Source organism: Emydura macquarii, unplaced genomic scaffold (genome assembly GCF_026122565.2).
Source record: "Emydura macquarii macquarii isolate MOO-44397 ecotype Brisbane River unplaced genomic scaffold, CSIRO-AGI_Emac_v2 contig_1119, whole genome shotgun sequence".
Taxonomy (NCBI): domain Eukaryota; kingdom Metazoa; phylum Chordata; order Testudines; family Chelidae; genus Emydura; species Emydura macquarii.
Window position 1 is genome coordinate 12,135,867 of NW_027131256.1, and position 14,816 is coordinate 12,150,682.

Below are 14,816 nucleotides of genomic sequence, written 5' to 3' on the forward strand. Positions count from 1 at the left end.
GAGCTCCTCATGGTGTGACTGATGTGGTTAGGACTTCTGATGGTGCCACTAGAGTCGATGTGTGGGCAGAGCTGGCAACAGGGTTTCTTGCAGGGGTATGTTCCTGGGTTAGTATTCTTGTTGTATGGTTGCTGGTGAATATTTGTTTCAGGTTGTGGGGCTGTCTGTAAGTGAGTGTCTGCGAGTGTAGAAAGTAAACCTTTTAATAAAAGGAAGGAATAATACGGCACCTGGTTTTGGAAAAACAGTGCGAACAGAATTCATGAACACAATGAGCAGAACCCACCCTACCCCAGAGTATGTGGGCATGGCCTTTATCTCTCCCTTCTTGCTTTCCCCTGTCCTACTGACCGTCGTAGTTGCAGTGTCCACCTCTTGGTTGGGTGGCTTGACCAGACCGCTCTGCTGTTGTCTTCTGCTGTCTGCGAGCCCCGAATGTTGCTGGCTCCCACCACCTGGGGTCCCCTTCGCTGCTGTCTCTCGCAACCTCCGGGCCTCACCAAGTCCCCGCTGCTGGCTCCCCCCATCTGCAGCCACCAATCGCTGCTGGCTTCTGCCACTTCTGGTCCCTGCCGGATCCTCTTTGCTGGTTGTCAGTCAAGGTTTCCCATTTCCTTTAGTGATTTCAGCTCTTAGTGAATTTCAGCTTTCAGCTCATGGGAAAACCTTCTACTGACACAGGAGCAATGTCTCTGCTTTTTAACAAAACAAAAGACTCCAAAAGGAATAATTTAATTCTATCTTTTAACAGTGGAAGGAGATAGTCAATCCATGCCTGAAGGTAGCTCTTTGCCAAGACTAGTACAGCCTCAGCAAGAGACCCCCCACTTCCTCTTTTATTTTACAGTCTCTGGCATCCGAACGCCTCTTTTGCTGAGTTCTGTTCAGATGAGAATGAATCTTTCATCAAAACAGATTAAGCACAGTTCTGCTGCCATTTGTTTATACAATAGGGAGACACCATTCCATTACCCCTGCAGTTAACACTCCAGTGATTTGTAACCCAATACCAGCCAAAACTGACCATTTCCCATCATGCTGCTCAGCACCGAGGTGTGCTTCTGCAGATACAGCGCCCATGCAAATAAAGTGCCCCCCCCTTTCAGCTGCCATCTGAAAGGGGAGGGCCACTCAGACACTCAGATCTTGCTTACATGTGTATTCTACACATACACAGTTGAAAGAACATGATTAATGGCGCAAAGTCAAGCCCTCAAAAGTTAGGAAATGCCAGAGTTAAGATTGCCTGTGCAACTTTAATTCAGCCCCGTGTGTGTGTGTGTGTGTGTGTGTGTGTGTGTGTGTGTGTGTGTGTGTGTGTGTGTGTGTGTGTGTGTGTGTGTGTGTGTGTGTGTGTGTGTGTGTGTGTGTGTGTGTGTAAATTATGATAGTCTTTAGTTACAGGACCGCATACTATCTTTTCCACAGGTCCTAGTGCCCAGGATAGAAGGCGCTCACTGACTGAGCAATGATTTGCTATTTTGTTTTCTTCTCATTGTTCTTTGTGTGGCCCCAGGCTTATTTATTGCATACCATTCAAATCTGGCTCTGAATACACATCTCTTTAATCATCAGCTTTCCTGGGGCATTCATCACTATAGCATAAGTGCTTCACAAACATTTAATTAATCTTCACAACTCTGTCAGATGAGGGGTCAGAGGGGGTTGATATTATCCCCATTTTTACATAGGGAACTGACATCAAGTATCTGCTAACATTGGGTGCTCAGTTTGAGACACCTAGAACTTGATTTCTTCTGTGTACTTAGCATTATAGAGCATTTGATATGTTCAAAACACAGCTCCCACTGACTTCAATTACAGATGTAAGTGCTCTGTACTTCTGCAAATTTGCCCCAGGGTCCCAAATCAGGCACCAAGAAATTGTGAAACACATCTCCTGTGAAAAGCTTGGTTTAAGTGACTTGCCCGGCATCACATAGGAACTCTGAGACAGGGCAGAGATAGAATCCAATTCTCGAGGAGAGCATTTAGCTACTTTAACTATGAGACTGTCCTTTCTTTTTCTGCAATCTCCAGCCTCATTCACTGCACGTCTTCCAACTTCTGCAACAAATGAAGCAAGGGTCCTGTGGAAAAATAGTATGTGATCATGTAACTAAAGACTGTATCATAATGCACACACATTAACTTGAGTACTTAACATTGCAATCTTAATGTTGTTTTAATGTGTGTATAATTTCTTAGTTATTTAAAAAGGCAAACTGAAAAACCAATTCTACAATGTGAAGTCATATTGACACCCACATGGGTAATCAACAGAGTGGAAACCTTCATATCCTCTGCTACTTGAACTAATGGTATAACTGATAGCAGTAGTAGGTTGTCATCCTCTATGTGGACCAGAGCTAGAGGGGAATGGGATGCTTTGTCCAGTGGGCTTAACAGATATTTGGTGACCGCAGAGGAATGGTAAGATTTCATTCCAGACCCTGGAGGGGAGTGTGGGCCCAAACTCTTCTGCCTGTTTCCCAGCTTAACCCTTTCTGTCCCATCCCCTCCATCCTGCCCCTGTCCTGTTTCTTCCCAAACTCTGGCTCAGTTTCCCATTCCCATTCTCTTTGCCTAGCCAGAAACAGTCTCCATTCCTTAAGCTTCTCACCCCAGTCTGTTTTCTTGCTCAGCAACTCCTCAGGATTTCCTGTCTTGATCCTAGTCCCCTCCCCCATTCCCAGTTCCAGCCTCCGTGCCCAACCATTCCCATTTGCTCCCCATCACTCAGCTCCTTGTCCCCTGTCTTCTTGCTAGTCCCAGTTCCTCCCCTGATTGCTTCTCATCTGATCTGATCTGATCTTTCTTTCTTCCTTCCCCCCCCCCACCATGCCTTAACTTCTAGTTGCCCCCATCACTTTTGGCTCCCAGTCCCAATTTCCCTTGCTGTGCATCTCATTGAATCTATGCATGCCCCCTTGGGCTGTTTGTACCAATTCTCCCCGTCCTTTGTCAGATCTCTTCCCCTTTCCCCCCCCAGCTCCTTATCCAACCTCTGTCTCTCTTCCTTCCCACCCCAATTCCCAGTCCTAATTTCCCACTTCTCCCCTGGAGGTCTGACTTTATTTATTTGAATTTGAATCAGGCAGCTTCCTCCACTGTGCTGCCTGGCTGCCAAAATGGGGGTTATGGAGAGCACAGGTCTCCCTGCTCTCATTTCTGGGACCTGAACTCAAACCCAGTGCAGCCCAGAACTGCAACTGCAGGAAAAATCATGCTCAGCTCTGTGCACCAGTATAATTACTCCACAACTTGTGGGATCAAACCCCAAATGCTGAACAGAGATCTTTGTGCTTCTCATTGGGGTGAGCTAATCATGAGGTTTTCTTGGGTTTCCAGAACACCTGAAGAGAATGATCTTAAATAATTTATTAAAAATGTGTCAAATTCCTCTTCCTGATACACTATAGGAAATGAGCCAAAGCTTGTTCATGGGGTTAGGTAGGAAGGATTGTACAGTGAGAACTAGTCTATGACTTGGGTTCGAGTCCCGACTCTGCCACAGACTTCCTGTATGTCCTTCAGCAAGTCACTTAGCCTCTCTGGGCCTCAGTGTCTCATCTGTAAAATGGGGGCAAGAGCACTTCTCTACCTCAGAGGCATGTTGCGAGGATATATACATTAAAGGTTATGAGGTGCCTAGATACTAGAGTAAAGGAGGCCATATAAGTGCCTTCCAGAGATCGATGGAAATATCATCTTTCATTTTAAAGACAGGTTTGTAAAGGTGCACCCTCTAAGGACTAAAATAAACAGAAGGAAAATAAAAAGAACCACACATTCATTTTTTTTTTTTTTTAAATCTCGTGAATTTTTGGAGGGTCTGACTCATGATTTTGAAGGCATAGCATCAGTAACATTGGAATCCATGCCCTTTAGATCCTAGGATCTGACCCAATATTATCCCTAGAAGTCTCAAGCCAGTTTCAGGAGATCCCAGAATAGGAAGAGCCAATTTATAGCTCTTGCTCCAGCTATTGGTGGCAGGCCTTCTGGTAGGAACCCATGTGTGTGCTCGGCAGATTTTACCTGTAGATATGTTCAGTATCAGTTTCTTTCCTTAGCTTCAGTCAGAGAACACTGGATCCAGGTTAGGTGACATAGAATAAATCTGTCAGCAGTTACTGCCAAAGCTATCCTCCGAGACAAAAACAAAAGGAGGTAAGCAGCCTGGTGGTAGCTAGGCTTCCCTAATATCTGGGAGCAAACACAAAAATAACAACTCCTTCTATTTAAACTGATGGTTTATAGTCTGTTTGCTTAAGGTCCTGATCCTCTGGTCTCTTTGGTAATCTCTGCAAACGGTTTTCTTGTCAGGATAATCTGCCACCACACTGTAACTTCTCAGAGCTATTGCAAGTGCTGCACCAGCATTTCATTTGTGACCTTGGGAATCTCAGGAGCTGATTACAGAAGCTCTTCCGCAGTAAAATACATTAAAATACAGGTACAAGAACTGACCTTGTAAACTGGAGTAACAGAAATAGGTTGAAATGTAATAGTGGAAAGCGCAAGATCATGCACTTAGGGACTAATAACACAAACTTTTGCTATAATCTGGGGACGGGTCAGTTGGAAGTGACAGAGGAAAAGAAGGACTTGGTTGTATTGCTTGATCACGATGATCACTATAGGATGACTTTGAGCCATCAATGTGATGTGGCTGTGAAAAAAGCTAACACGGTCCTAGGATGCATCAGGCGAGGTATCTACAGTAGAGATAAGGAGGTGCTAGTACCATTATACAAGGCGTTGATCAGACCTCATCTGGAATACTGGTCTCGCATGTTTGAGAAAGATGAATTCAAACTGGAACAGATGTGGAGAAGGGCTACTAGCATGATCTGAGGAATGGAAAACCTGCCTTATGAAAGGAGACTCAAAGAGCTTGGCTTCTTTAGCCTAACCAAAAGAAGGCTGAGGGGAGATATGATTGCGTTCTATAAATACATCAGAGGGATAAATACCAGGGAGGGTGAGGAGTTATTTATGTTCAGCACCAATGTGGACAGAAGAACAAATGGATATAAACTGGCCATCAGGAAGTTTAGACTTGAAATTAGATAGAGGTTTCTAACCATCAGAGGAGTGAAATTCTGGAACAGCCTTCCAAGGGGATCAGTGGGGGCAAGAAACCTATCTGGCTTCAAGACTGAGCTTGATACATTTTTGGAGGGGATGGTATGATGGGACAGCCTAATTTGGCAATTGACTTATTTTAGATTAGTAGCAGTAAATATGCCCAATGGCCTGTGAAGGAATGGGAAGGATGAAGTGGGTTCTGAGTTGCTACAGAGAATTCATTCTGGGTGTCTGGCTGGTGAGTCTTGCCCACATGCTCAGGTTTAACTGATCGTCATATTTGGAGTCGGGAAGGAATTTTCCCCCAGGGCAGATTGGCATAGGCCCTGGGGTTTTTTCGCCTTCTTCTTTAGCATGGAGCATGGGTCACTTTCTGGTGGATTCTCTGTACCTTGAAGTCTTTAAACCATTATTTGAAGACTTCAATAACTCAATCTTTACTTAGGGGTCTATTACAGGAGTGAGTGGGTGAAGTTCTGTGGCCTGCATTGTGCAGGAGATCAGACTAGATGATCATAATGGTCCCTTCTGACCTTAGAGTCTATGAATCTATGAGGAAGTACTTTGCTTCAGAGCAAGTCTACTCTTGAGTTGTAGTCCCCTTTCTTTAGGCAAAGAATTAAGCTCTGTATCTTCTAAAATTTCCCTTTTCTTTTGATTTTTATTGAGAGGCAAAAGCTGAAAACTGGATAAATAGAAGCGAGTTCACAAATTATGACTTTGTAAAACACTGTTTCTAGCCTACTACCAACTTCATGAAAACTTCTAGCCTTTCTACCAACTTCATGAAAAAACTCGCATAGATAGACAGACATCATCTTCCTTTCCAAGTGCAAAGAAATGGACATCATATCTAATGGACTGAAAGTGAAAAATCCATTACGATCGACATATTATACAGACTATGGTGAGAGATTGTGTCACACACTCTCAAAAAAGCTACGGAACCACCTGATCAGCATTCTGTACAGAAAACAGGAGAAGATCAAGAAAGAACTCTCAATGCTGGAAAATCTCATGAAAAGCCAAACTTCCACAGAAACTACCAAGTGACTGATTTTTACAAAAACATGATGGGCCATTTACAACACTCACTTTGCTTCCCTACAGAGGAAAAAGGACTCTAAACTATCTAAGCTTTTAAATGCCACAAGGGACCACAACTATGATACCTTTCACTCATCCAACAATATTGTAAATCTATCCAGCTATACACTTAACCCAGCAGAAGAGTCTGTCTTCTCTGGGGAACTCTCTTTCTGCCCCACCACCCCCATACAGATGATACAGTTCTGCGGTGACCTGGAATCCTACTTTCGCTGTCTCCGACTCAAGGAATATTTCCACCACACCACTGAACAACACACTAACCCACAGATACCTTCCTACCAATGCTACAAGAAGAAGAATTCTGCATGGACTACTCCTGACGGTCGAAACAACAGACTAGATTTTTACATAATGTTTCCGCCGATGTGCACAAGCTGAGATTGTAGATAAGCAACTTCGCTTGCCCCATAACCTCAGTCATGTAGAATGCAACGCCATCCACAGCCTCAATAACAACTCTGACATTATAATCAAAGAGGCTGACAAAGGAGGTGCTGTAGTCATCATGAATAGGTCGGATTATGAACAGGAGGCTGCCATACAAATCTCCAACACCATGTTCTACAAGCCACTACCGTCCGATCTCACTGAGGAATACCAAAAGAAACTACATCTACTTAAGAAACTCCCTAAAGAAACACAGGAACAAATCTACACGGACACACCCTCTGAACCCGACCAGGTTTATTCTATCTGCTACCCAAAATCTACAAACCCGGGAATCCTGGACACCCCATCATCTCAGGCATTGGCACTCTCACAGCAGGATTGTCAGGCTATGTGGACTCTCTCCTCAGGCCATATGCCATCAGCACGCCTAGCTATCTTCGTGATACCACTGATTTCCTGAAAAAACTACAATCCATTGGTGATCTCCCAGAAAACACCATCCTAGCCACTATGGATGTAGAAGCTCTCTACACCAACATTCGATACAAAGATGGACTACAAGCCATCAGGAACATTTTCCCTGATGATGATATGGCACACTTGGTAGCTGAACTTTGTGACTTTGCCCTGACCCACAACTACTTCAGATTTGGAGACAATCTATACCTTCCAGTCAGTGGCACAGCTATGGGCACTAGCATGGCCCCACAGTATGCCAACATTTTTATGGCTGACCTAGAACATTGCTTCCTTGAAACTCATCCCCAAGCACCTCTTCTTTACCTACGCTACATTGATGACATTTTCATCATCTGGACCCAAGAGTTCCTCAAAGAATTCCACCAGGATTTCAATAATTTCCACCCCCATCAACCTAGGCCTGGACCAGTCCACACAAGAAATCCACTTCCTGGACACTACAATACAAATAAGGGATGGTCACATTAATACCATCCTATACCGAAAACCAACTGACCGCAGTACATACCTTTATGCCTCCAGCTTCCACCCTGGACACATTATATGATCCATTGTCTACAGCCAAGCCCTTAGATACAACCGGATTTGCTCCAATACCTCAGACAGAGACAAACACCTATAGGATCTCCATAAAACATTCTTAAAACTACAGTACCCACCAGGGGAGGTGAAGAAACAAATTGACAGAGCAAGATGGGTACCCAGAAGTCGCTTACTACAGGACAGACCCAACAAAGAAAACAACAGAACACCACTGGCCATCACCTACAGCCCCCAGCTAAAATATCTCCTCCACATCATTAAGGATCTATAACCTGTCCTAGCAGATGATCCCTCACTCGCTCAAGCCGTGGGAGGCAAGCCTATCCTTGCTTACAGACAGCCCCCTAACCTGAAGCAAATACTCACCAGCAACCGTACACCCCATACAACAAAAACGCTAACCCAGGAACCTATCCCTGCAACAAACCCCATTGCCAACTCTGCCTACACATTGACTCTAGTGACACCATCACAGGTCCTAACCACATCAGCCACACCATCAGGAGCTCATTCACCTGCACATCTACTAATGTAATATATGCCGTCATGTGCCAGCAATGCCCCTCTGCCATGTACATTGGCCAAACCAGACTGTCACTATGCAAAAGAATAAATGGACACAAATCAGACATAAAAAATGGTAACATCCATAAACCAGTCGGAGAGCACTTCGATCTCCCAGGACACTCCGTAGCTGACTTGAAAGTTGCCATACTTCAACAAAAAAACTTCAAAAACAGACTTCAGCGAGAAACTGCAGAGCTGGAACTCATACGCAAACTTGACACAATCAAACTGGGTCTGAATAGGAACTTGGAATGGTTACCTCATTACAAGAAGTAATTGTTACTGTTCACACATTCTCCCTTCTAATCAATGCTTGTAAATAGACCTCATCTACCTACTGAATTGACTTAGTTAGCACTTGCCCTCCCCATTGTTATGTTTCTTACCCTTGTATGTATATACATACTCCTATCTGTGATTTCCATTTCATGCATCTGACGAAGTGGGTTGCAGCCCACAAGAGCTTATGCCCACAGAAATTTTTTAGTCTTTAAGGTGCTACAGGACTCTCATTGTTTTTTGTAGCCTTTGGAAACAGAGGAGGAAGGAAGCTGCAGCATGAGGTGCAAACTGTCTGAGGCAGGTACTTGCAGATTGTAAACAGGGAAACACTGAGGGGTGCAGTTCTGGCTCCATTGATCTCAATTGAATTCACTGGGTAGCACAGACTAAACTGACGATTTCACCCTGAAAGTGAACTAACAGGATATCAGGATGTTTCACATTATACTTCTTACAGAACAGTGTGCCAGCTGTTAGATTACATCTTAACTATTTATCTTCTAAAAGCAGCGACATATTAACTTTACTTTGTGTGATTTCTTAAGTAACTTTTATGAATAATATTTGTTTTAACAGACTGCAAAAGTGTGCTATGCACTTTACCTACATATTATAAAAATGACAGGTCCTTTTGCTAAAGAGTTTGAGAGGTAGGGTGGAGGAAGCAATACAAGATGAGAGACATGGGCAAAAAATGGGGGGGAGTAGGGAAAGAATATGACAACTTAAAATGGATATAAAAATATATATCTATCCCTATGTAGGTACTTTATGTGATCTCCATTTATTTGAAGTATCTGAGCACCTCCCAGTGAAATATCAAGGGCAATCAACCAACAAAAATCTCTCTGTTTTTTTGGTGCAGGAGTAGCTTTAAACATAGATGTTTCTCCTTTCCTCTTCTCCCTCCTCCCCCGCGCTCCATTTTCTAACTGTAACAAGCAGTACAGTGATACAGCAGTGTGAGCTCCCTATTATTAGGGTGCCACATTGATCTTTCACTTTGATTTTTGCAGAGGTAATCATCAGGTACGTGAATTGCCACTGTGCTGGGTCTATGAACCAAACCTATTGCAATGTTCTCTCATTTGTAAAGTGGGGAAAGGTAAAAAACAAGAAGAAACTGAAATACAACTTTGGACACCTCAAAATGCATTGGGCCAAGTTCTTACTGGGACAAATTGGGGGGGTGGAGGGAGAGCAGCTCCATTGACTTCAGTTTACACGAACAAAGAATTTAGATTAGTTCCGATTCAGCTATGGCATGACTCCATGATTTTTGCCTATTTGCTGTATATTTCAGATAATGCGTGGCACTCTGCTTGTCTAGGACCCAAGCAGAATTTTTTCAGGCCCAGCACAAACTTGTAACACGGGCCCCCTCCCACACACATACCATCCCTCATATACAATCTCATGAGCCATGATTTTTTCCCCCTCATGGTAATGGGGGTTGCAGCCTAGGCTGGGCCCCTCAGGGCCTCTGGGCCCCGGTGTACCCCACCCCCCACCCCCAACGTGGGGGCCCTGTCTGCTTGTTTAGGGCACAGAAGGGGCAGTTTCACTTTTGGGCAGTACTCATTTCCTGACATATGTTGTTACTCCCATGAGTAACCTCCCTTTTCAACTATTCTTTCTGGAGTGAGATAGCCTCCTTAATAAAACAAGTTTGTGGACAAGCCTCCCCTCAAACCTTATTAAATATATTTTATAATACAGAAGTAAACAGAACTAGTCCAAATGCTCCTGAATATGAGCAGTAGATGAGTCACAGAAACACAGGTTTTGTTATAAGAAAACAGTGTTGCTGACAGAGAATTTGTGGTTTTGCTATTTAAAGTTTTCTTACATAGAAAAGAGGAAAAAACTGTATACAGCAAACTTAAATTTAACTCCTCTGTCACCTTGCCTAATGTAGGTCAATTTGTCTCTAGTCTGTGTGAACTAGGTTACTGATTTTAGCCAAGGGCAGTGTTTCTGCTGTTAGTTGTTATGGATTTATTTTAATCTTCCAGTGAATTAGAATTGTGAGAATGACAGTGTTTGGCATTCTGGAAATCAAAGATTTTGTTGTCAGAGGTGAAGAAAGGTTACAGCAAGCTAATTAGGGGTATGTCTACACTACTGCAGCTGTGCAACTGTAATGACATAGTGTAGACTCTTCCGACATTGATGGAAAGTGTTTTTTTGTTGATGTTGTTCAATCCACCTCTCTGAGCATTATTCCATTGACCTAGCTGCATCTACTTGGGAGAATGGGGTGGAGAAGGAGGGTTAGATTGATCTAACAATATCACACAAGGAGCAAAATTTTTCACAGCTCTGGGTGACGTAACTAGATCGACCTAGTTTTTACATTTAGAGCAGGCCTCATTAACTGTTAGTCTAATCTCTATTAGATTAGATTACAAATCGAAATGTTCATCCTTTTGGTATCTGTGAATGTGGCCTCTGTCCTCAATGAATTTAGGTCCAGATCCTCAAATGTATCTGTCTTTCTCTCATGAGAGTCAGGGCAGGTCTACTCTTAAAATGCTGCACCAGCGTAGCTACGCCAATGTAGTTGAGTTCCTATAGCACTTTAATGAAGACACTCTACACTGATGAGAGTTAATCCACGTCCATGGGAGGTGGTGGCTATGTTGAGGGGAGAAGCTCTCTGTGACTTAGCACTGTCTACACCGGTGCTTAGGTTGGTATAACTGCATCACTCAGGTGTGTGGATTTTTCACACTCCTGAGTGACGTAGTTATACTGAAGTAATACTATGGTGTAAACCTGCCCTTAGATACACAATGCAGATGGACAACACAATGGAAAACACCAGCAATGATACAGTAGAACCGGAGCATTCTGAACATCTCGAGAATCAAAGTTGTTCGTAACTCTGAACAAAATGTTATAGTTGTTCTTTGAAAAGTTTACAACTGAACATTGACTTAATACAGCTTTGAATCTTTACTGTGCACAAGAAAAATGCTGCTTTTAACCATCTTAATTTAAATGAAACAAGCACAGAAAAGTTTCCTTACCTTGTCAAAACTTTTTTTTAACTTTCCCTTAATTTTTTTTAGTAGTTTACATTTAACACAGTACTGTGTTGTAACTGCTTTTTCTTTTCTTTTTTTTTTTTTTTGGCTCTGCTGCCTAATTGCACACTTCCAGTTCCAAATGAGGTGTGTGGTTGAACGATATGTTTGTAACTGTGGTGTTTGTAATTCTGAGGTTCTACTATAATGATTAGAGCTACTTTTCCAAACACTAGAGGCAGAGCTGCCTGGGGTTCAGGTTGCCCAATACCATGCATGACAAGATTCTGTTTTCAGATGCTTCTAACTTGGACAGACTTTAACTATTTAGGATGAAATTTATTGTGCTGGGTGTCTGCCTCAGGTTGAACTTGTTGGTAAAGTACAGCAAAAATGGTTCACGCATTTCAAAGAATAAGATTAGGGGAGAGATGCATTGTTTGGCCAGTTTAAAATATTCTTACAGCCATTTTGTGAAAATGTTCTTGCATCTGCATGCTTTAGCAGAATAGGGACTTGGAATTTAGCAGGGGGAGTCAACCTGGTGCAAGGAAAGTGCCTTGAAAGGAAAGTGCCATGAAAATCCACCCAAATTTGGACAGATTATAGGCTTCTGAAAAACACATGTCCAGTGGGATAAGAAATTGTGTATGGTGATGCAATTAGACAGTAGCATGATGTATAAGCACAAGGGGGCTGCATGGGCAACCTTAACTTTGGAATTCCCTAGCTCTCTTGAGTGCATCACTTGGCAACCTTAATATTTTTAATATTTTTGTGCGTATATATTCATTTATGTATTTATTTGTTGTGGCCCCATTTCCATACATCATGTCAAGACTCCGCTTAGAGGAGACAGCTGTGTTGCTGCTCTAGTAGCAATGCAGAATAAAGCAGTTTTTGTTGGAGAAAATCAAAAGGAGGAAGGGAGACTACTTTGAACATCTAACACGAAGACACTAGAATGTGCCTGATTAAAAAGTACAGTGGATACAACAGGGTGAATAACATCAGAGAGAGTCAATGACATAGAACAGTGAACATCATAAACAGAAGGTAATCAGGACCACTAATCAATCATGGCATAAGCTAAAGGTCCACCTGCCCTCTCAGACACTACTGGCACTTGATAAGAATTATGATTACTCTTCTGTAAGTTGCAAGAAGCCTGTAGACATATTAGCAGGCACACTGTACTCTAGTAAAAGGATTTTTTTGTAATGGGTTCTTGAAATCTTGTTTGTCACATGGAAAGGAAGGTCACTATGAAAGTTATATTCTGATATTAAAAAGAATGATGTGCAATGCAGAGTAGAATAATCATATTTAATTAGCATGGGAGGTTCTCTGAATCCATCAGCCAGCTGTCTGCTTGCTTTTCCAATGTAAAGAGCTGAAGCAAGGCACCAAATATGACATAGATGTGTTTGGATGACATAAAAAGGACCTCAAAAGTCATAAGTGGGAAGAGGTAGCAGAAGTTTATGGGGAGGTTACAAGTCTGGTAACAATCCACATTACTGTGATGACAAATGGTACTAAATGCTTGTAGAAATGTTGCTAGTTTCACATGGCTATTTAGAGAGTAGGCTTTTCTCAGCAGGAGCCTTGCCTGATATAACATTTATAAAACACCAGACACAACTCCTACCCATTCATCATCATAGTTTGCCAGCCAATCATACCTATCGGCTTGCTTCACAACATATTAGTTAGGTCTTAAAAGTGACTTACAAACTTACATGAGAGGGAAGGTGCCCTTTTTGCTTTTCATGATGTAGTAAAAATTCTTTACCCTGGAAATATCAGGAATATCAATTTTTTTTTCTTTCCTACTGGTCTCATTGAAGGATCAGGGAATTAGAATAGGAGCATTCCAAGTTCTTCACTGAAGAGATCTGTTTTTTAAATTTTATCTCAGATATTTCTCCCAAATGTTGTTGGGTGTTTTGTTTTTTAACAACTATTTTACTCAGAGTTTTAAACTGTTCATTAAAAAATTCCTTCCACCTTTAATGACCAGGTGCCACTTCTTAGTGTTTGTGATGTCGCAATCCTATTAGTTTGTCAAAATAATGGGGTTGATAAGATCTGAATTTTTAATGTAAAACAAACCAAAAATGAAGATAACAAAAATATATTTCCAGTATTTGCCATTTTTTGCTGCTTTATGAGAAAAACCCAATTATTTTGCCTCTTGAGGTCAGGTTTCAAAAAAAGATTAAAAAAACCACCTTATTGCAAGAAAATAAAAAATTAAGCATGAAAGAAAACTAAACTCTTTAAGGTTCTCTGGCGATGCAAATTAAATCTATTTAGATAACCTTGTATGCCTTTTATCCTCATTATAACACTGTCTTTAGAAGTTAGTTATTCCCGAGCATCTTCAAAAGGAGTGTTCTAGTCATAACATTTCTTAGCTTGAAGTATAGTCACTCTGCAATTCATTGAATTAATCTGGCAAAAAGGCTTGAAAATAATAGCATACTATTTTATATCCCTCCTTGGGAGTTACCTGAATGTAGCCTTCAAGAGTTAAGGAAGTTAGGAACCCAGGCTCTCTGCACATTCTTAACAAGTGTGTGCTGCAATACAGAACTTCAGAATCAGAGTGGAGTGAACCATTAATTTTCTGCGTGTTCTTTTCCCTTTAACCTTGTTTGTTCTTTTGTCTGTCTTCAGCAGATGGCTAGATGACTGGCATCCTCTGACAACATTCAGTGCTCATTATCACTAAGTCATTTCAAGCAATGTTTCCATCTTTGCTGCTGTTTTTTCCCTCCTCCATTAATCAACCTTTACTTTCATGTGTTTAGCAAGCCATTGACAGAGTTGTAGATTTTAACATTTGACTTTATTTTTTCCTCCAGAAATCCTACTTGATATTGGGGTGATCAATGAATTATTCACCTGAGCAACTACTTGCTGAAAAATTTTAGAAGCATAATTTATTTGTTTTTACCCATCAGTTGTTGTTCAGATCAGATCACTTTAAAAACTATAATCTTCAGGGCAGCCTTTTTTTTTTGTAATGTTTAAAGAAGTGCAGATTAAAATGTAAACAGTGTGTCATAACATTAAATGGATTTATTTAAACGATGTTGAATCAAGCTATGTTGTAAATTAAAATGACTCGTTTGTGGATCCTCTTCTAGATCTCAAACCAGGTATCAAATCTGCAGTTAAAGGGAGTTAAACGGTACATTCTAATATTGTTTTTCCTTTCACTCCCCATATTGGCAAACCTGATGAGCAATATATTTACAAGTTCCATCACTGGCACAATCGCCTCACAAATTTCAGGAGTCATCTGTAGAGCTG

The 14,816-nt window shown here is 41.7% G+C and overlaps 1 long non-coding RNA gene across 1 annotated transcript in view; it reads left to right on the plus strand.

Moving 5' to 3' along the window:
• LOC137151883 (uncharacterized) overlaps positions 1-14,562 on the plus strand; it is a 109,116-nt gene extending 94,554 nt beyond the window's left edge. The window contains exon 3 of the long non-coding RNA XR_010919390.1: positions 14,366-14,562. This is a non-coding gene — a long non-coding RNA (uncharacterized lncRNA). The remainder of the gene's footprint in view (positions 1-14,365) is intronic.
• Positions 14,563-14,816: the final 254 nt, after the last annotated feature.